The sequence below is a fragment of the Capricornis sumatraensis genome, chromosome 18 (assembly GCF_032405125.1).
Source record: "Capricornis sumatraensis isolate serow.1 chromosome 18, serow.2, whole genome shotgun sequence".
Taxonomy (NCBI): domain Eukaryota; kingdom Metazoa; phylum Chordata; class Mammalia; order Artiodactyla; family Bovidae; genus Capricornis; species Capricornis sumatraensis.
The window spans coordinates 24,764,539-24,788,806 of NC_091086.1; the positions used below are offsets into that span (position 1 = coordinate 24,764,539).

At 39.2% G+C, this 24,268-nt stretch overlaps 1 protein-coding gene and 1 non-coding gene across 2 annotated transcripts in view; both read right to left on the minus strand.

Annotated features, from left to right (window-relative positions):
* Positions 1–24,268, minus strand: part of ZSWIM6 (zinc finger SWIM-type containing 6) — a 208,324-nt gene that overhangs the window by 100,148 nt on the left and 83,908 nt on the right. The window lies entirely within an intron of this gene.
* On the minus strand, positions 561–633 carry TRNAE-UUC (transfer RNA glutamic acid (anticodon UUC)). The gene has a single exon. It is a non-coding gene; the product is annotated as a tRNA-Glu (tRNA).

Sequence of the window (24,268 nt, forward strand, 5' to 3'; positions counted from 1 at the left end):
GGGCTCTCTATGCTGTTCCACTGATCTGTCTGTCTATTCTTGTGCCGGTATCATACTGCATTGATTACTATAGCTTTGTAATATAGTTTAAAACCAGGGACCATTATAGCTACAGTTTTTTATTTCTCAAGATTGCTTTGGCTGTTTTTTTTTCTTCTTTTAATTTTTTACTGTGCTGGGTCTTGCTTTGCTATGCCTAACCTTTCTCTAGTTGCGGCAAGCAGGGGCTCCTCTGTAGTTGAGGTGCACAGGATTCTCACTGTGGTGGCCTCTCTTATTGCACAGCATGGGCTCTTGGGCCTGCAGTCTTTGGTAGTTGTGGCACGTGGGCTTAACTGCCCCTCAGCATGTGGAATCTTCCTGAACCAGGGACCAAACCCATGTCCCCTGTGGCAGGCAGATTCTTAACCACTGGACCGCCAGGGAAGTCCTGGCTATTTGGTTTTTTGTGGTTCCACACAAATCTTGAAATTGTAATCTTATCTGGTTTGGGGGGTTTTGTGTGGTTTTCTTTTTCTGTTTTTTGTTTTGGCTATGCTGCACAGCACATGGGATCTTAGTTCCCTGACCAGGAGTCAAACTTGAGTCCTCTGCATTGAAAGTGCAGAGTCTTAACCACTGGACCATCAAGGAAGTCCTATCACACCTGTCTTAATGAACTCAAATACAACACTTTAAAGAGAAAAAAATGAAAAAACCAAGTTATGGTATATAAAGAAGGAGGCAGAATATTTAATGGGAAGAATTGTTTTAAGGCAAGGAAATGTTTAATACAAAACTCTCAAGGTGCTTGATAATTCCTTCTGGTGGTAGGAAGAAAGAAATGAAATAAAGGTGTCTGGCAAGGGCATACAAACTGTTCCAAAGGTCCCAGCAATGTTATATTTTTAAGTTAGATAGTAGGTACACAAGCATTCCTTGTATTTTTTGCTTTGCAACTCACAAATGTATGGTAAGTTTTCTTTTATATCTATTATATATTTAATTTATAAAAAGTGTGAGGAGGAAGTTCACCTTTTAACAGATACCATGTCCTGCCAATTGAACACAATGTATTAGGCGCTGAAATCTTTTCAATTTCTATAAAATTCCAAACTTCATCTTTTCTGATTTTGAAAAATAGCCATTTTAAAAAACACTGAGAAAGTATGTCACTCTTTCAGGGACTACAATGTAAAATAAAGCAAGTTTAGCTAATGAAGTCCAGTGTTACTCTGGAATGTCTACATCCTTCCATTTAAAAGGAAAGAACCTTCTTCTACTGCCATCATGGGACAAAGTATTTTCCTTTAACAAACAGGAAACCTTTGTATGTTGGGAAGATAACAAGGAGAAATCACTTGAACTGTTACTATATAACTCTGAACACTTGTCATCCTTAAGGCAAGATCTAAGTTAACTCAGTACTCTGATTAAAATATCTTCAGATTTTGAAGTATTTTATGCATCTCATTTTTAAAAACCTACAAATTATTAATTAAAGGCCTTCAAAATGAATTTGGAGTTAAATTAAAAGTTTTTTTAAAAAAAGATTCCTAGACTGACATAGATCAGTTATCACATTTGGGTATAAAACACAGTATAAAAAATCAAGATAAAGGTACTAGATTTAACTTTGTGAATTATATCTGTGGTAAATAGTAATAAAAACAGGTCTACTCTAAATACAGAACAGTAAAGTGGCCCTAAGCGCAATACCCCCACTTAAATACAGTGCTCTCAAGGGAGGTAACTGGCCAAAATCCATCATCATGACAAGACTGAGCATAAGACATCAGAAGTATACTTATAAGGAGCTAACTTTGGTTGCTATGAAAGGACTGTTTAAACCTAAGTTAACTCTAAGTCTACTGTATCTTTACTCAATAAAAAATACTTGATTCCATATGAAAATAATCTTTTACCTAACGCTACTTTCCAGTCAAGTTCTAATTTCAAAGACAGAAAACAAAAATCCCCAAACACCCAGATGGTAAAAAAGTAACCAACATAAAGCTGAAAAACTGCATTTCCTTTCATAGGAGGATTTTATTGCAATGTGAAATTTTGCTTTTGAAAAACTATAAAGTTGAAAAATTAAGACCACTGGAGAAATTAAAATAAAAACAAGTTATAAGAAATTTCATTACTTCCTACAGGTCTCCTGATACACGAATAAAAAATTTTAAATAATGTATTTAATAGGATTATCACTCAAGGCAAAATTTGGATTAAAAAAATAACAACCTAGTTAGTCTGTCCATCTAAATTACTCTGACATTTGTACCTTGATTTCCTGAATTTAACTAAAACATTCCTGCCATGATGCCAGATTCCTAGTCAGGCTTTTTGAAAGAACTAAGGTAGCTTAAGTTTCCCCAGCTGAACAAGGGCCAAAACTAGAACTACCGCCTCTTCTGTGCAGTAGTAAGCAGTTAACACTCAGGATAAATCACTCCTGAATTAAAGCAATCTTCACAGATCACAATGACAACAACCACACTAGCCAGTCAGTCTTCAGGAACCAGGACATACTTTTTAAGGTAACAGGAGCTTCAAACTATAGTCCCTGGAAACAGACTTCTTGGAACCACATTATCTTTAGATAAATAACCCTCAATTGAGCAAGGTAAAACTACAGATACCCCTGAAAAATAAACTTGACTACGTGTTTCCAAAATGACCAAAGGCAAATGTTCCTGAGGTTCCTCCTTCCTGCTCTCATTTATTTCTCCCTCAAATGCAGGCTTTTGCCAAGCTCCAAGCTTCACCTTCATGAATCATTTGCTTAGTTCATGGGTAAGGGCAGTATTTTCTTTGTTTACTATTTACTACTTTGGAGTCCTGTAAATATCTAGTAACAAGAATAATAATAAACTGATCGTGAAGATCAAGCATTCATAGTTCACAGAAATATAACCATTAGGGCACCAAGAAGTGAAAAAAATCTTCAACAGTGACCTATACCTGTCAGAGGGCTTTATTAACCCACTTAAAGGATATGTTAAAGCACAAGCTGGAATCAACATTGCCAGAGATGACACCACCCTTATGGCACAAAGTGAAGAGGAACTAAAGAGCCTCGTGATGAAACTGAAAGAGGAGAGTGAAAAAGTTGGCTTACAGCTCAACATTCAGAAAATGAAGATCATGGCATCCAGTCCCATCACTTCGTGGCAAATAGATGTGGAAACAGTGGCCGACTTTATTTTGGGGAGCTCCAAAATAACTACAGATGGTGACTTCAGCCATGAAATTAAAAGACGCTTACTCCCTGGAAGGAAAGTTATGACCAACCTAGACAGCATATTCAAAAGCAGAGACATTACTTTGTCAACAAAGGTCCATCTAGTCAAAGCTATGGTTTTTCCAGTAGTCATGTATGGATGTGAGAGTTCGGCTATAAAGAAAGCTGAGCACCCGAGAATTGATGCTTTTGAACTGTGGTGTTGGAGAAGACTCTAAAGAGTCCCTTGGACTGCAAGAAGATCCAACCAGTCCATTCTAAACAAAAGCAGTCCTGGGTGTTCACTGGAAGGATTGATGTTGAAGTTGAAACTCCAGTACTTTGGCCACCTGATGCGAAGAGCTGACTTATTTGAAAAGACCCTGATGCTGGGAAAGATTGAAGGCAGGAGGAGAAGGAGCCTGGATGGCATCACTGACTCAATTAACATGAGTCTGAGTAAACTCTGGGAGTTGGTGATGGACAGGGAGGCCTGGCGTGCAGCAGTCCATGGTGTCGCAAAGAGTCAGACACAACTGAGTGACTGAACTGAACCAAGCTGAAAGGATATGTGCTAATGTGGCAATTCAGTAGAGTGCATACTTTTTAGTGGCCCTTATTTAATTTGTCAAATTTTTTTTAATCACACAAATAAGTCACTCAAAGCAAGAGTATATGAGTCTTGGGGATGTGTTTCCATTTTGTCCCACCTCATCCCCTTCCCAGAAGAATGGGTGGGCTGATGGATTAAAATCAAACTATAGCCATCCATTTTCACTGCTTTCAGCAATACCCATTTCACACTTGGGGCAAAGAAGAATTTGAACAAATCACGATTTCCCCCTCACCTTTCTGCTACTACCAGATTGTTGGGAGGGGAAAGGTGAGTAAACAGACATGAGAGGAGCAGAAAGAAAGAAGGGAGAGAAAGAAGTGGTTAAGGATGTTAGAAGACAGGAGGCTTTTGAGTTGCTACTAGGTTTGTAATTTCTAGGAAGCAATAGTTGTTTATTAATTTGGAACACAAAATGTTTCTAAAAAAATAAGCTGTTCCTTCATTTCATTGAAACCCTTAGCAGAATCAGTCCAAACTGCTCAGCACCCCAACCCAACTCTGGGCTGGTTAAGCTGGCAGTGAGGTGACCAAGTATTTAATATTTCCAGTCAACCTTCTTTTCTAGTTACTGCCTGAATCACACCTGGACATCAATCAGGGGACAGGTGCTTCACTCAGACTGCCTTCCCACCTGCTTCTCTCTGTTATCGTCCTAAAATGTCCACACTGACAGAGGAAGAGCATGAAACGGATGGAGTGGGTCCCCCACAAGGTTTGTACAGTCAGCATCACCATCTGTCCCAGCTATGCTGGGAATGTGACTCTTGGAATTATGACAACACACTCTCAGGCAAACTATTACCACTGCTATACTTCTACAAACCAAACTGCTAAGGACTTCTGGAGTGCAGACTGGCATAATTTAATGAGAGGAGAGTCATGAGATGGTATAAATGGACTTATTCAAACCTAGGCTACTAAAAACAATCAAACAAGAAAGTAAATATTAAACTTCTAGAGAATTAATAAATTAAAAAAATCATCTTGGGTGAACCAAAATGAGAAACCAATGTGACTGAAAAGCAACAGTGGGCATAATACCAATATAGGTATTGGTGCCGTTTTCTAATTTACTGATTTACTATAATATCAGGATGGAGCTAAGACTTTATAAAACAACATTCTTAGATATAAATGCTCAAGAGAAATTTTACAGGATGAACAAAGAGATTCAAAGGGGGAATGAAGATGTTCTGATTACAAAGACTAAGTGCCAGGCTCCTCTGTCCATGGAATTCTCCAGGCAAGAATACTGGAGTGGGTTGCCATTTCCTTCTCCACAAAGACTGCCAGGGTGACAGTGTTGCCATTTTTATGAGGCTTCCCAACCTATTCCCCTAGTAGGTGGCATTTTAAGTAAATAACCATGCCCTTCTCCAGGGGATCTTCCCGACCCAGGGATCAAACCCACAACTCTCACCGTATCCACGTTTGGCCGGCAGGAAGCCCCAAACTACGCCTGTTACTCTCTGTTCCTCCTGGCACGGTGGTTTTCTCAGACTTCTTCAAAATATCGAGTCAAGGCCAGTTTCGGTCAACTTCCACTTCCAACTACATATGGCCTTATTCTTTCTCGATTCCCAAACACATCTACTTTTTACTTCCTCGTGACAAACCTGCTCACCACACTCTCATACACCTCTTGGTTCAGCGCTGCTGTTCCGTCTACTGCCTCCAAGCGCGTCAGATCAGAGCCAGGGGGACTCTGTGAGACGCTCCATGAACACAACTTTCACAGTACCTACCAACACCTCTACCGTCTCTCCTCCCCCAAACAGAAGCTTTTATTTTGTTTGTTTGTTCACATATACTATCTCATTTACTAGAGAATCATGGAATTTACTAAAATAAACACTAAGTTCTGTAACCATTTTAATGAAGTCATATTACCATTAAACAGACTAGTTATGGAGCAGAGAATGAAACAGTGAATGAGAAAGGAAACTAATTTACTTTTTAACCTTTTATTGAAGCATAATTAATTTACAATGTTGTGTTAGTTTCAGAGGGACAGCAAAGTGATTCAGTTTTACCTAACTATATATTCTAAGGAAACTAATTTAACAGGCCTATGTTCATTTGTAAAGAACATGATACTATCATGTGGGTTTTTTACTGAGGTATAGTTGATTTACAATTTTACACAAGTATACTCATCCATAGTTTGTACTTCTTAATTCCCAACCAGTCCATCCTAAAGGAGATCAGTCCTGGGTGTTCATTGGAAGGACTGATGTTGAAACTGATATTCCAATACTTTGGCCACCTGATGCAAAGAGCTGACTCATTTGAAAAGACCCTGATTCTGGGAAAGATTGAAGGTGGGAGAAGAAGGGGACGACAGAGGATGAGATGGTTGGATGGCATCACCGACTCAATGAACATGAGTTTGGTTAGGTTCCAGGAGTTGGTGATGGACAGGGAGGCCTGTCGAGCTACAGTCCATGGGGCCACAAAGAATCAGACACGACTGAGCGACTGAAATGAACTGAACTGAATCCCCAACTCCATCCTGCCCCTCCCCCTTCAGAATACAATACTTCGAAAAGTAATTTCTGTTCTATGATCTCATATGATCATACACACACACAAAGACTGGTAGCAATTAATAGCCAAGCGTGATTAGAAACTTTTATATTTAAAAGCTTTACAACTCAGTAAAATACATATTATTTCTGCCTTTGTTATAGATAAGGAGAAGGAAACTGAGAGTTGATGACGCGCACAATGCTGACGTGCTAAGTGGCGACTCATCTGACTCGGCCACACCATGGTGCCTCCAATCTAGCTTAATCAGATAAACTTTAAACCATAACCGCAATAAATATGAGAAGACTGATGTGTGATATATATTCAAATCCTGGCAGACAGAAACTATGAAAAAGCCTGGGCCGAGGCAGTCAGAGAACCTTGTCCTAACGTATCCCAATCTCCTCACCCAGCCCCAGGATATGGATGGGCTGTGTTGTACATTCCCAGATGAGTCGTTCACCCAATTAGGCCTTAGTTCCCCACATATAAAATGTGGGAGGAAGACTAGATAATTTTAAGGTTATGACCACCACTATTTTTATTCCTTTCTGAAAGGAATATTCATTGTATAGATTAATTTTTCTTTTTTACAAGTATAGGAAACATATGGGGGAGGGTTGGAAATCACTACCCTATAAAAGCAAGGACTGAGTTTAAGCAAGGACTAAGCTTTTCTCTTTATTTGGGCTTCCCAGGTGGCTCAGTGGTAAATAATCAGCCTGCAATGTAGGAGACACGGGTTTGATTCCTGGGTCAGGAAGACCTCCTGCAGAAGGAAATGGCAATCCACTCCAGCATTCTTGCCTGGAAAATCCCAGGGACACAGGAGCCTGGTGGGCTACAGGAGCCTGGTGGGCTACAGTCCACAGGGTCACAAAGAGTTGGACACGACTCAGTGACTGAGCACACCTATATAAGCATTTATATTCTCCTGAACACAGATGCCTTGGATTTAAGCATTTAATACGTAGCTCTGGATGATGAAAGATGAACTGGCTAGTCTACTCATGAAACCATCTTACATCCAGGAAGTGTTTTCAAGGTAACTCTGCCTAATTACTAAAGACTGACTGAAAGGAAAAAAATATTAGGAGTATGTCAATTTTAGTGATCAAAAAACAAAACAGGAAAAGCAAACAATTTCAAATTTGAGATCACAGACTAAACTGCCACAAAATTTTAACTTTTACATATAATATAATCTCATGTAGAGTATCCATAATCTGAATTAATGACATAAACCCTTTAGCTCATGTGATTTCCTCTGCAAAACATGCCTCTCCTCTCTCTAGAAATCCTAGTCACCTGTATGACCTATTTCAAGTCCGTTCATCCTCGCAGTGAAAGGCCACCACTACCTAGAAGCTCACCACTCATCATACACACACAAAAGTATCTGTCATCTCTTTTGTGCACTGAAGTACTTTCTGCAGATTGTTATTATAGCCCCTTATCACATATAACACTATGCTGGATTGTTTATATGCCCGTCTGTCTTTGTGGCCTGTAAGCTGCTTTATTCATCTTTGTGTCCTCAGTACCTACCAGGACCAGGCACATGGCTGGCATGCATTAGAGAGTCACTGAACTGAATACAACAGAAAATTTCCCATTCACTCAATGTAGCTTTGGGGCTGAACACCCCAATCACTCATGCTCCAACATGTTTTGCTGCACTAGATGCCAAAAGCAAGCTCCAAGCACTCTGTAAATTCAGTTCTCAGAGAAGCCTACAGGGAAAAGATATTTTAAAAAGCAGTTTTATAAAAGCCTTCCTATTTCTTATGATTTGAAGGCTAAAAAAAAGTAACCTGTATGTCCCCTATCTCTAAAGTAATGCTCTGTTAACTGTTCTAATATTCATGACATTCTTTCTCCTGTCTGGGAAGATAAGAGAGATTGATTATGTGAAATATCCACTACTCCCGGTTATCTGCTCTCCTGCTAGGTCAAAAGTTACTGCTTTCTCCCTGTCCACATCCCTTGCCCTCGCAACCAATGGCACCTAAAAAACTGCCATTCTCCTATTTCACACAAAATCTGAAAAGAAGTCTGGGGCTCATGCCAAAGAATTGTCAATTTTTCAAAAGTTACCCGACCAAATCAGTCATCTTTCTTCTTTCCCACTAGGGAAGAGATTAAAATAGAATTACACTTCAAAATGTGAGCTCAAATTTTAAAGTCACTAAACTTCTCTTACCTTTAATATAATCTAGCTTCCACCACCCCTTTTCCTCCTAGCATTAATCAAAACGGGGGCATGCTTTATAGTCTCTAAGATCTTCCCCATGTTCCCTAATTCATTCAAGACTTTTCCAGGTACCAGAGTAAATACTAAGTCATGATTTGGCATTTCAAGCATATTCCTGCAATTCAGGTTAGACTGAAAGGTCTTCTGAACTACATGTTAGCTACATATAACTATCCTCACCACATTCCCATGAGAAAACCAAATCCTATAATATTTGACATTTTTAAAGTCAGCAATGCCAAAAATCCTTCAAGTCTTTACACACTGGAGCAAATCATTTAGAAATAATAGTTTAGCCTTATCTAGTAAAGTTGAAGCTACATATACTCTATGACCCAACAATTTCATGTTCAGTTCAGTTCAGTCGCTCAGTCATGTCTGACTCTTTGCGACCCCATGAAGTGCAGCACACCAGGCCTCCCTGTTCATCACCAACTGCCGGAGTCCACCCAAACCCATGCCCATTGTGTTGGTGACGTCATCCAACCATCTCATCCTCTGTCACCCCCTTCTCCTCCTGCCCTCAATTTTCCCCAGCATCAGGGTCTTTTCAAATAAGTCAGCTCTTCGCATGAGGTGGCCAAAGTATTGGAGTTTCAGCTTCAACATCAGTCCTTCCAATGAACACCCAGGACTGATGTCCTTTAGAATGGACTGGTTGGATCTCCTTGCAGTCCAAGGGACTCTCTAGAGTCTTCTCCAACACCACACTTCAAAAGCATCAATTATTCGGCACTCAGCCTTCTTTATAGTTCAACCCTCACATCCATACATGACCAATGGAAAAACCATAGCTTTGACTAGACAGACCTTTGTTGACAAAGTAATGTCTCTGCTTTTGAATATGTTGTCTAGGTTGGTCGTAACTTTCCTTCCAAGGAGTAAGCGTCTTTTAATTTCATGGCTGTAATCACCATCTGCAGTGATTTTGGAGCCCCCCAAAATAAAGTCAGCCACTGTTTCCACTGTTTCTCCATCTATTTGCCATGAAGCGATGGGACCAGATGCCATGATCTCAGTTTTCTAAACGTTGAGCTTTAAGCCAACTTTTTCACTCTCCTCTTTCACTTTCATCAAGAGGCTCTTTAGCTCTTCTTCACTTTCTGCCATACAGGTGTCATCTGCCTATCTGAGGTTATTGATATTTCTCCTGGCAATCTTGATTCTAGCTTGTGCTTCCTCCAGCCCAGCATTTCTCATGATGTACTCTGCATATAAGTTAAATAAGCAGGGTGACAATATACAGCCTTGACCTATTTGGAACCAGTCTGTTGTTCACTGTTAGGCACATAAACTAAAGAAGTACATGAGCATATGTACCAAGATGCATAATCAAGAACACTCTTAATATTATTGTTAATAATACCCCAAAACTGGAAGCAATCCAAATGTCCACCAACAACAGAAAGACTAAACACAGTATGGTACAGATATAAAACAGTTTACTACACAGCAATGAGAATGCTACAATCATACAGATGAATCACATAATGTTGAATAAAAGCAGCAAGCACAAAGAATACATAAAGTAGAATTCCTTAACACTCTGTCCAACTGTAGGCATATGCTTTATACACTGTTCAATATGTATTTTATACTTCACAATTTTAAAAAAGCAGACTTTTAGCTTCAAAACTCTAGCCTCCACATATAAACTCCTTATTCTTATTTTAGTTATAGCATTTGTAAGTCTGTCTTTCCACCAGACTATAAACCATTTGAGGGTAAAGACTGATTTTATTCATTTCGGGGCTCCCAGAACATCATGATACACAGCAGATACTCAACAAATACTGACAGGATAGATGGATGGAAGAATTATGAACACAAGAAAGTCTCAAATGACAAAGAAGTCTCCATGAGGCAGAAGAATAAGTCACTTCCCTTTCTCTGTATGCATGCAAAGACTAGCTTTAAAAGTCAGCTCCATATTTCAATGAGTTAAAATACGTTCTTAAATGCCTATTTTCTAATAAATGGCTCCACTGGACACAGATAGTTTTATCAAAAGTACAAGCTATTTTTAAGCTTAGTTTGTAGCCAGATTCTGGTTTTCCTCTTTTGCAGTACAGCTGCCAGACTCCTGGTTGCCTAACTATATTAATAATTCCTTAATTTAAACACACAAACACATGCACAATCCTCTTTATGAATTTACCCCCAGAGTTCTAAAATGTTTCTCCATTAAAAAGCACATCTCAGCATATCCTGCTGTTCACAGAGCTGGAATGCTTTTCTCCTCCCAGTTCCCCAGTCAAGTCTCCTATGGACCATAGGACTGAAATTAGCTATTCATTACATGTGAAGGAGCGCTGGCTGGAGCGGAGCCCTGCAGAGACAGACTACTACTTTACATGTGAATTTCAGAACTAAAGCATCTGCTACCTTACTAATATGTATATTTAATGTCTCTGAATAATGTGTAAAATTATATGCTGTTCATTGCCTGTTTGTTCTGATACTGGATACTCTTCAACAGCATTATTCTAAATTATTCTCTGAAAAATGTGGGACTTTTTATTAGGTCTCTTCCCTACTGTTGTCTATAACAAAGGTCCAGATGAACAGCATACAGAATACTGATGACAAAAAAAAAAAACACGAATCAGAGTAAGGTAACAAAATATGACAAGTTTCTTGTCAAAAAAAAAAAAGAATCAGAGTAAGGTAACAAAATATGATAAGGCTGGCAATTACCAATAATTTACTTAGTCTCCTAGGTGCTGACTCCTTGATGCAGTTTTATATGCAGGCTGTGAGGTTGGGGTGAGAGAGTGTTAAATTATTAACAGCTATTGGTAAACCCAGAATATTAGAATTGTTCTTCGGGACTATCGGTACACTTAGTTAAAAGTCATATTTCTAGCATGTCTCTCTCTCATCAGCAATTAATTTTGTGTTAAAGACACAACTTTGTAAATTGTGGTGATGCATGTTACTGAATAAACCTCTGAATGGGGTTGGGGTGGGGGAAAACTTGAAGCTATACATTTCTCATACCATACATTACAATTGCTTTTGTTCATTAACCTTCATACTCAGCAGGAAGCTTAGAATGTTCAATATTTAAGAACCACAGTGAATGGCAGTATTATACTAATCAAATCTAAGTGTTACTAGATGTACAATAATGAACTAATGCGTGTGTTAGCAGAACTACAAGTATCACACTGGCACGATAATCTGGATTGCTTTACACCATTAGTACTGCTGTGACTAATGACTTGCTCAGACTAATAAAGATTTTCTAGCTTTATAAATCATTCACATTTGTCGGTGAATACTCCTTTAGTAACCAAAGGTGACTAGTGGATTTCACTTTTGTATGTAGTTGGATGCTAGATATAAGCTTGCGAGCGTAATGTAGATACAGTGGCCATGTGAGGTGCCCACAGTAAATGACAGGCATTATAATTTGGCCTTTACTCACAAGTCCAAATCATGAAACCTAAAAAGTGTTAATAAACTTTAAAGGATTATCTATTTTTCTCTCAGATGTATAAGTTTAGATTCCAATACTCCAAGAAAACAAATTTACAAGTGTTTGTATGTGACTAGCCACCCCACACACTATCTTTTATCAGCTCTCAAACATGCTTCAGAGAACTAGTGTTATCTATTTGTTCTAGCACAATGCCTAAAGCACAGTGCCTAATACCTAAAGATGATGATTCAACAAATATTTGTTGTGAATACAAGCACACATAAATGCTAGAAATAGTAATCTGAGAAACAGTCAGTCTGTCAGTCAGTCAGTCAGTTCAGTCACTCAGTGGAGTCCAACTCTTTGCGACCCCATGAATCGCAGCCCTCCAGGCCTCCCTGTCCATCACCAACTCTTGGGGTTCACTCAGACTCACGTCCATCGAGTCAGTGATGCCATCCAGCCATCTCATCCTCTGTTGTCCCTTTCTCCTCCTGCCCCAAATCCCTCCCAGCATCAGAGTCTTTTCCAATGAGTCAACTCTTCGCATGAGGTGGCCAAAGTACTGGAGTTTCAACTTTAGCATCATTCCTTCCACAGAACACCCAGGGCTGATCTCCTTCAGAATTTACTGGTTGGATCTCCTTGCAGTCCAAGGGACTCTCTAGAGTCTTCTCCAACACCACACTTCAAAAGGATCAATTCTTCGGCACTCAGCTTTCTTCATAGTCCAACACTCACATCCATACATGACCACAGGAAAAACCATAGCCTTGACTAGACGGACCTTAGTCGGCAAAGTAATGTCTCTGCTGTTCAACATGCTATCTAGGTTGGTCATAACTTTCCTTCCAAGGAGTAAGCGTCTTTTAATTTCATGGCTGCAGTCATCATCTGCAGTGATTTTGGAGCCCAAAAAAAATAGTCTGACACTGTTTCCACTGTTTCCCCATCTATTTCCCATGAAGTGATGGGACCAGATGCCATGATCTTCGTTTTCTAAATGTTGAGCTTTAAGCCGACTTTTTCACTCTCCTCTTTCACTTTCATCAAGAGGCTTTTTACCTCCTCTTCACTTTCTGCCATAAGGGTGGTGTCATCTGCATATCTGAGGTTATTGATATTTATCCCAGCAATCTTGATTCCGGCTTGTGTTTCTTCCAGTCCAGCGTTTCTCATAATGTACTCTGCATATAAGTTAAATAAGCAGGGTGACAGTATACAGCCTTGATGTACTCCTTTTCCTATTTGGAACCAGTCTGTTGTTCCATGTCCAGCTCTAACTGTTGCTTCCTGACCTGCATACAGACTTCTCAAGAGGCAGGTCAGGTGGTCTGGTGTTCCCATCTCTCTCAGAATTAGAAATAGCAGGAACTATTAAATACAAACCCACTGAAGTAGACACAACCTATCACAAGACCAAAATAAAGCTGGCAGAGACCAGAGCTTCTGTGAACTAGTTAGCTCACAGTCTAATATCAGAATCTGAAATTACAGAAACTTTATACATATATTCAATAAATAGTATAACACCTACCTAGCAAAGATCTTAAATAACCATAACAATACCATACATACATGTAGGAGAAAAAAACTAAAACTGGAAGAAATAGTCTCCAATACTACCAACCTGTATATTTTAAGATAAAATAAGACTGCTACTACTGCTTGTTTATGTAAAACACAGGTCAGCTGATGTTCAAATTGGCACTAACACCTTATTTGTTGATAAAGTGACTAAAATTTTTTAATATAATAATCAGTTGCTCATCTTATATACACATGCCGAACTGCAGACCAGAAAAAAAATTTTAACTGATGATATCCCATCTTTAATCAGTATTTCAAAACAAAAAATTAAGTTGTCACTGAAAATAACCACCAAAGCAACAACCTTACAAAATATAATAAATCAGTTTATTTAATCAACAATGATTTTAAAATGTAATCCATAACAGTTGTTTAAAATTTGCATAACTAAGTTTGCAATAGTTATCCTGTTAAAGCAAAAGCACATCTGTTTATGAGTAAGTAAATATCGTCTGACAGCAATTTGGAACATCTATCAGAAGGAATCGACTGCAAGCTTAATAAGCATTATTTGTATTCCACATAATACTCTATTTGTTCTTTCTAGCCACTGCAGTAATAAAATATACTCAAACTCATTTAGTGTGCACTAAATCCAATGTACCTAGGCAAAACACTTAAAATTCCACTTGGATGGTTCCCAGCCCATATAGTCCAACTTTTTAAAGTATTACTACCATCTGGTTACTAGTCTATGTTTACCAAAACAGTAGCTATGCACACATTTCTGTAGCAGCTGTGGTCAAAAACTTTAAATCAATCCATTTGACTAAATGAAAACTCTTCAAGGAAAACAACAAATACAGTATTTTGAATATATATACTTATACTTCATTACTGGTTTTAATAACACTCCCCAAGGACAAAAGCAGTAAAGATGTAAACAGCATTTAAGACACTAAATTATTTATATTTCCAATCATTTATCATATGAAAGAAGGTCCATGGAAGTCAACTGAAGCACCCAAGGTTAAACAAGTTGGGCTCTGTCTGGAACATAGGTATCCCTTGGTTTCCAATACGAGAATCTTTTCACAAAATTATTCCAACCAAATCCCAAGGCCCTAAAAATAGAATTTTATCAAGGGACTATACCATTTAGTAAATGCAAGTTAAAATTATTTTAATCATTTTCAAAAAATATAACGTCATCATAAATTATGAAACTTGACATATTTGTTTCAGAACTGTGGTAAGAACTTAAAGCACCCTGTGAAATTTATAAGAATTTTAATTTTACAAACTCTTCTCTTTTTTTTTCCACATCCTCCCATTAAAACCTATGTCTACAAACTAATCATATTACCCTGGTCAAGAGACTAAGCTATTACTTTATAGCCAAGATAACATCTTAGCGCCTACATACATCCTAATGTTCCCCTTTCTATTAAAATGTAACTATTAATATATGCCACACTGCATGCTTTCCTATAAACACAAAGCCTTTCCTAATTAGAACTATCAAACTTCCAAATGATCCTTTTCCCCCTAACAAACCTAATTCCCAATATAAATTAATATAGAAATCTCCTCTGCATTGCTTAGAGGAGGAAAAAAGGCAATAAGCCAGATGTACTCTATATAAGTCTTCTGTTGTTATAGTACTAGCAATCTCTTGAAATAATACTTAAGACAAACAAATTTTCAGGACATAACAGTGACTATTTTAAGCTTATTTGGGTTAATGAGTCACTATCTTGCTTTGACAAAAATGAATTGTTTCCTTCTTTCTTCCTTTTTCATGATAGCTAAGAAGAAAAAATAAACTAACAATTCCCCAAAACAAAGCACATATTCTTCTCTTTTACATGAAATATTAAACTCTCAAGGGAGAGAAGTGGACATTAAATTATTTGGGGGTAAGGTTACAGAAGGAGTGGTTTGTAGTATTTATAGGTGGACTTTTCCTGTGTTCCTGGCTCCCAATTCCTCGTCATTTATTTTAGAACATAAGAACCCAACCCAAACTTAAAACTTCCATCTACTTCTTTACATCATATCCAGGAAAAGAAGAGTTGGTGTCAGAGAACAGTATCTAGAACAAACTAGAACTAGGCAATGTTAACATCATCATTACTGAGAGACACACAACAGGGTTTTTACACTCTTACATCCATCATTCATAGGTGCCTCTCAAACATCCTCATATAGAGTTGGTAATGGAGTGGGACAAGCAATATTATTCCCATCTGACCAACTCATGGACACAGCAGGCAGGGCCCCTCCTGGGCAGGGCCCAAGGCTAGTAAGCCAGCTGTGAAGCGGTAAAGCTGTGAGAAAACCCAGATCCTCTGATGCCAAGACCAGCAATCATTCCAAAACACTGCCTCAGTTCACTTCACTAGTTTCAACTAATCTGCAACAAAAGTAATATGAAGCTATGTACAACACCTCACCCAGCTCATCTATTTCTTGGTCTTCCTCTTTCTCTTCCCTCCAACACTCTATGAATACTCGATGGGTCAGCTCTGAGCCCCGATATGGGCCTGAAGAGCCAGGAGTGCACTACACACTCTTGACAACTCTGCAAGCTTGAAGCCTACAGTTTATTCTGCACAGGTGGTTGTGATTTCACTTAACCACTTGTGTGTACACAATTCTTCCTAAATTCAAGCCTAGTACAGGCTGACGTTTAATTCAATGTTTCAGAGAAGAGGGAAGCAAAATTGTTTTGAAATTCTCTGTGAAAAACAGCCTGTTGTATTAGAACAAACAGCAGCTTGTTCCTATCATTCCTTTGTTTGACAAGTCTGGGCTGGCTAGAAAGGTCATTTATGCCTCAAAGCATCAAATTAACATTTGAAGACATGAATTTTAAAAATGGCTATTATCTTCTGTTATGTGAATGGCTAATGTAGTCCAGAAAAACAGAAAGGAGAAAAAAACCACTACAGTCTTAGCCTACTCCCCCTAAAAGACTAAAAAGCAATAACAAAAACAGAAACAGGAAACACAAAACTTTCCTTAAAAAACCAGATAATATTATGTCCTCGTCAATACATGCAGACTATGTCTTAATTAAGCTTCTTTCTTTAACAGAATAAAGAAGGTAGTTAAAACAGTCAAACTTTCAAATAATAAGAAAGAAAAATCACTAATTATCATAAGATGGCTTTTTGGAAAACCATAAGGTTCTTCCCTCTCATCCATAACCCTTCTGTCCAAATACCAGCAATGACTATATAGACTGAGTGAAAGTGAAAGTTGCTTAGTCGTGCCTGACTCTGCGACCTCATGAACTGTAAGTCTGCCAGGCTCCTCTGTCCATGGAATTCTTCAGGCAAGAATACTGGAGTGGGTGGCCATTCTCTTCTCCAGACGATTGTCCTGAACGAGGGATCAAACCTGGTCCTCGGCATTGCAGGCAGATTCTTTACCGTGTGAGCCACCAGGGAAGCCCATCCAGACTGAAACGTGTTAGCAGCTCAGTCGTGTTCGACTCTGAGACACCATGGACTATAACCTGTGGGCTTCTCTGTCCATGGGATTCTCCAGGCAAGAACACTGGAATGGATTGCCATTCCCTTCTCCAGAGGATCTTCCCCACCCAGGGATCAAACGCCGGTCCCCTGCACTGCAGGCAGATTCTTTATCATTTGAGCTACAGGGTCAAAGGGTCATACAGACTAAACTCCTAATTTATTTACTATCTTGGTTCTAGCATAACATCTCTTTTCCTAGGTTCCTATATTATTTTCCCAAAGCAAGTCTGTTACTATACATTTGAAATACAAGCTTATCACTACTAACTACAATCTTCAACTATGTAAATATTCATTCAAGATCAGGAAACATACCAGATTCAGTGGAAAAACTGAGGGATGTGAAGCCTGAAATTCCTGTACAGCCTTACAAGTGATTCATTTTCATTACAGCTTGTTTTCTACAGATGTATACTGGGAATACCACAAACTAGCTTCCATAATATTATGAGAAATATAACATTTAAAATTAATATGCATTTAATAATGTTGTTGCTTAGTTGCTCTGTCCTGTTAAGACTCTTTGCAACCCCATGAACTGCAGCACGCCAAGCTTCCCTGTCCTTCACCATCTCCTGGAGCTTGCTCACTCATGTCCACTGAGTCAGTGAATCTATCTAAATAATCATCTCATCCTCTGCCACCCCCTTTCTCCTTTTGCCCTCAATCTTTCCCAGCATCAGGGCCTCTTCCAATGAGCTGGCTCTTTGTATCAGGTGGCCAAGTATTGGAGCTTCAGCTTCAGCATCAGTCCTTCAGCGAATATTTAGGGTTGATTTCCTTTAGTATTGACTGGTTTGATCTTCTTGCAGTGCAAGGACTCTCAAGAATCTTCTCCAGCATCAATGCTGGAGATTCGAAAGCATCAATGCTCTGATGCTCAGCCTTCTTTACGGTCCAACTCTCACATCCGTACAGGACCACTGGAAAAACCATAGCTTTGACTATACAGACATTTCTTGGCAAAGTGATGTCATCTGCTCTTCAATACACTGTCTAGGTTTGTCATAGCTTTTCTTCCAAGGAGCAAGTGTCTTTTAATTTCATGGCTGCAGTCACTAACTACAGTAGTTTTGGAGCCCAAGAAAATAAAATGTCACTGTTTCCACTTTTTTCCCATCTATTTGCCATGAAGTGATGGAGCTGGATGCCATGATCTAAGTTTTTTAAATGTTGCATTTTAAGCCATCTTTTTCACTCTCTTACCCTCATCAAGAGGCTCTTTAGTTCCTCTTCACTTTCTGCCATTAGAGTGGTATCATCTGCATATCTGAGGTTGCTGATATTTCTCCATCAAGATTCCAGCTTGCGATTTGTCCAGCATGGCATTTGACATGATGTACTCTGCATATAAGCTAAATAAGCAGGGTGGCAATATACAGCCTTGACGTACTGCTTTCCCAATTTTGAACCACTCCACTGGTTCCATGTCTGGTTCTAAATGCTGTTTTCTGACCTGCATACAGGTTTCTCAGGAGACAGGTAAGGTGGTCAGGTAGTCCCATCTCTAAGAATTTTCCAGTGTCTTGTGATCCACACAGTAAAGGATTTAGCGTAGTCAATGAAGTAGCAGTAAGTGTTTTTCTGGAATTCCCTTAGATGTCTATGATCTAATGAACAATGGCAATCTGATCTCTGGTTCCTCTGCCTTTTCTAAATTCAGCCTGTACATCTGTAAGTTTTTGGTTTCTGTTGGAACCCAGCTTGAAGGATTTTGAGCATTACCTTGCTAGCATGTGAAATGAGTACAATTGTACAGTAGCTTGAACATTCCTTGGCACTGACCTTCTTTGGGATCAGAATGAAAACTGACCTTGTTGAGTCTTTATGGCCACTGTTAAATTTTCCAAATTTGCTGGAACACTGAGTGCAGCCCTTTAACAGCATCATCTTTTAGGATATGAAATAGCTCAGCTGGAATTCCATCACCTCTTACTAGCTTTGTTCATAATAAAGCTTCTAAGCCCCATTTAACTTTACACTCCAGGATGTCTGGCTTTAGGTGAGTAACCACACCATCATGGTTATCTGGGTCATTAAGACCTTTTCTGTACAGTTCTTCTGTGTATTTCTGCCACCACTTCTTAATCTCTCCTGCTTCTGTTTGGTCCTTACCGTTTCTGTCCTTTATCGTGCCCATCTGTGAATGAAATGTCCCCTTGATACCTCCAAGTTTCTGTCTCTTCACATCTTTATAGATCTCTGTTGTATACTATTAATTAATAATCATGTCAGTGTACACATTTCCAGCTAAAATTAGCTGATTAGATGAACTGTTGATTTTTAGCTTTTGAAACCTAAAATATTGAAATAACTTTCAATTAAAAGAGCAAGACAACTATGCCATTTGATCAAGACAAAAAGTACATCATTAATCTCTCTGTAACAAACCCTACCCCCTTGCATGAACAGAGCTTCATGTGAAGCAGGCATTCTTAAAGATCTCAGAATCTGAACTTCAAACTGCAGCAACACTTGACTATCCCTCTCACTTACAAACAGGGGTTGTTTTTAACTGATGTTTCTCAGTTGTCTCAAACATGAATGATAAAGATGTAACAAACTCAAGAAACGAAAGCAACTTTTTCTTTAAATTTGAGAGTTAGTTTTATCATGGAAGCAAGGGGCCTGTTATTAAGTCATTCACAATCTTGCCTCTTCTCCTCATGACCACAAGTAACACAGTCAACCAAGTGAGAACCATAGGCCACAGTCTTTGAAAAGCACAAGGCTACTCAGAAAACAAATAGGTGAAGACCATCACTAAGAGCAGATCAGAAAGAAAGATTTTTTAAAAAATCAGAAAACCTACAAGCCAAAGCAACAGAGGTTACAACAGTATGAAGATATCTGATGAAACTGAACAACGTTCTCCATCCCTTCAAACGTTAATATTTCTGGTATCTCTGTAATTTTGAAAAATAAAATAGCCCTAATGTCTTTAAATGGAGAGGGCAATGGCACCCCACTCCAGACTCTTGCCTGGAAAATCCCATGGACGGAGGAGCCTGGTAGGCTGCAGTCCATGGGGTCGCTGAGGGTTGGACACAAATGAGCGACTTCACCTTCACTTTTCACTTTCATGCATTGGAGAAGGAAACGGCAACCCACTTGTGTGTTCTTGCCTGGAGAATCCCAGGGATGGGGGAGCCTGGTGGGCTGCCATCTATGGGGTCGCAGAGTTGGACACGACTGAAGCGACACAGCAGCAGCAGCAGCAGCAGCAATGTCTTTAAAAACTCAGGAAGATGACTAAAGTTCTAATTTCAGTTAGGAGAATCAAACCAGGCCAAGAGCTTTAGTTCACAGTAGCACTTGTGGTTGTCTTACTCTTTTTGCAAAAAAAAAAAAGGTGTGACATTTTTAATACTTGACTCAGACAAATGTCTTTTTTAAGTTCCTTGCCAGAAATTAGAAGTTCTATGTAAATTAAGGCTCCCTTAGATACTGCCCATTGAAGATGTAAAGACTTCCTGTGGCACCTTCTCCATTGATAACATTAAAATCTAACAGGCTCATATTTAACCTTCCAAGAGCACTGTCAATATACAAAGGAACTAATAAGGAAGCCACCTTCAGTAGCTGGAAAAGGAACTCTCAATATGGCTAGGTGGTATGCGTGTTACTCACCTAGTCATGTCCGGCTGTTTCCGACCCCATGAACTATATATAGCCCACCAGCCTCCCCAGCCCATGGGATTCTCCAGGCAAGAATACTAGAGTGGGTTGCCATTCCCTTTTTCAGGGATCTTCCCAACCCAGGGATCAAACCTGGGTCTCCTGCATTGCAGGCAGATTCCTTACCTAGCCTTGGCTAGGTGGTATGAACAATAAAAAGTCATTTTTATAAACCAAGTCAGAAAGAATCATTGAAATATTTTAACAATTTAATAATTTTATAAAAAGCTGTTTCATTATTATTAGAAAAAAACATATACATTAGAATGCAAACATCAGACTTTAAAAAACAGTAAAAATATTTTGTAACCCTTCCAAGTAAAGATTAATTCAAACATGTATCATCAATAGATGCCAAGTCTACTAGAATATTTTCATGGCCTTAAAGTGCCTCCCCATAGACTGCTTACTAGTCTCAGGAGGAAAATTACTAATAAATATAACGAAGTAACTGGAGAACACATTGACCAAGTCATGGTCAAAATTAAAATTACCAGTGAGGGGCAGATAGGTAACTTCAGATGTGACACCTCTAGGACCCACTACTTGTGTAGTATTCTGGCAGGGGACATAACCTGAATATAATCAGGAGAAAACATCAGAAAAACACTAAAATAAGGTATGTTCCATAAGAAAAGGGGGGGACTGTAGTCTCTAAAACTGACAATTATCACAAAAGATAAAATCCTTGTAAACATTACAAATTGAAGGAGGCTCCAACCAGTCCATTCTAAAGGAGATCAGTCCTGGGTGTTCTGTGGAAGGAATGATACTAAAGCTGAAACTCCAGTACTTTGGCCACCTCATGCGAAGAGCTGACTCATTGGAAAAGACTCTGATGCTGGGAGGGACTGGGGGCAGGAGGAGAAGGGGACGACAGAGGATGAGATGGCTGGATGGCATCAGTGACTCGATGGACGTGAGTCTGAGTGAACTCTGGGAGGTGGTGATGGACAGGGAGGCCTGGCATGCTGCAATTCATGGGGTCGCAAAGAGTCGGACATGACTGACTGACTGAACTGAACTGAAAGAGACAAGAGAATTAAATACAATACCTGACCTAGATGAATCCCATTACTAAGGGGGAAAAAAATCCTGTAAAGAATATTATTGAATCAATTTACAAAACTGGAATATAGACAGTAAATTAAAGTTCATATCAACATTAAGGCTATATTGTCTCTACTGTGTATGTGTGTGTTTTCTTCCCAGAGAATATCCCCATGAAATCTACTCTCATATGGTTCAGAAAAAAAATACTGTGTGTTAGGGGGAGAGGAGGCAGGCAGTGGGAGAGACAGAGACAGAATGGAAGGGAAGGAGGGAAAGGGATGAAGGGAGAGAGGAAGAGAAAGGCACTAAAATGATAAAGCAAACTGGTTAAACTGTTAACAAATGAATAGAGGCAAAAGTTTACAGATATTCTTTGATTATCATTATTTGCACAATTTTTTTGTAAGTTTGTTTAAACATAAAATTTTAAGAAAATTTTAATATGCAAAGTTTATATGCATCACTCCAGTATTCTGCCATTTAATTTGGTAAATGCAATGTTTGTATTAATATTTAAATAGCACTGTGAAAACAAGACTTCATATTATCATCTAACAACTTTACAAATTACACAATGGCCTGAAGGGCCTCACTGTGTCAAAGAAAAGGGGTGCCTGTATCAAAAAAGGTTTTACCAGCAGCCTCCACATTTCTGCAGCTAAATGTAAAAAAGCAAATCTATAAGGCCTAAATATATAAACAAACTAGAAAGCAAGAAGTGCTATTCTGCTCACAGCATCTCCGTTAAAAACCCCAGTTATCTACCCATTTCCTACGCCCTACCAAGCTCAACATACAAAACTCTTCAAAATCTGGGGAAGCTTACCTCTTCGGATTTACCATCTGCTTCCATCACACCCCCATACACACACACCCTCAACATCCCAGTCCTGCTGATTGTCAAAAGCCCTGGGCCTTTGCACCTGCTATTCCCCCTGCCTGCAAGTCCTTCTCAAACGGCCTTGTCTTTCCAGCGAGCCCTTTCTCATGCCTCCTGATTAAGCTCGAATGCCACTGCCTCTGGAAACCCTTTCCTGACTCTCTCAACAAAAGTCAATCTTACTTTGCTCCCCCAAATTTGTGTCCCTACTGCTGGATTGTATGAGGATTTCTCTCTTTCCCTGAGTTTCTCCACAACTAGAACATGAGGTTTCTCAGAGAAGGGACGGCCGTGTTATCCAAGCACGCTGCTCCATAAAAGCTGACTAGATGACTAAATTAACTTCTCTCAACTAGGACAGGTTTAACATTTAACAAGAGCTAACACTCGGAATGCTTATTTACCAGATACTGTAAGAAAAAGTGCTTTACAAATATCAATTTACTCCTCGCAACAATCCTAAGAGGAAGGCTGAACCTCTATGTAACTAGGATATATCAATGATACAACGTATACTGTTAAAAGGACAGTATACTCTTCTTTCTCAGTGGAAAAGCAATGGTGCATCTTATGATCAATGGTTTTAGTTTTGATAAAATATGGTACTATTCCCAGACATCCCCTCATACTTACAGATGAGTAAACTGAGGCACCAATAAGAATTTAATTAACTTGCTGAAAAGTTGCTCAGAACAGTCAAGTTTCAATCCCAGGCAAACGGACACCAGAATCTACACTCTTAATACACTTCTCCCCAATCAGGGTGATTCTGTAGCATGGACGGGCTATTGGCATCAGGGCTAGGACAAATCTAAAAGTAAAGCTTGCTCTTTGAGGGTACCAGGATGCTGGAAAGTGGCTAGGATGAAGCTCACGATTAGAAGCAGTGCATTAAAATGGATCTTGAAGAGCCTGGGGAAAGAGCCAAGAATCCTTGTCAGCATCTATTCTCTCTGGGGGAGGCCTGGGTCTGAGTCCAGTTCTTTCTCTATCCCCAGCTCAGGAGACAGTCTCCACATCCTTATTTTCTCCCTGAAGTTCCTAATGAATATAATCATAATTCTCTCAGTAACTACCAAAATGACCTAATCAAGCCCTCTGCCTTATATCTTAATCCCTGTAACATCATCTCTGGTAAGTAGTTATCTAGCCTCAGCTCAAACACTTAAGCAGTTCCTTTTATTTTTAGAAAGATGGAAAAAGATACTCCTAATATTAAAGTTCATCTCCTAATTTCCACTCCCCCCCTAGTCCTACATCTGCCCTCAGAACCTGCACTGCAAATTTTAACTCCTCTTCTTCATGACAGTTCTTGTCTTCATTTGAAAACTATAGTCTTGAGATAGCAATTCGTAGGCACCCTGCCTGCTTCAAAACTTGCCATCGCCGGAAGTAACGGAGGCAGAAACAGCTAGCACTCGTGAAAACATAAGCATAGTGCTAAGAAAACACAGAGAACGGCAGCTCCTTTGTGGAGGACAGAGGATGGCAGGGAGGGAAGGAGTAAAAGTCCACGGAGGAGGTAGCTTTTGAGGGGTAAAATGCCGTCAGCCAGTG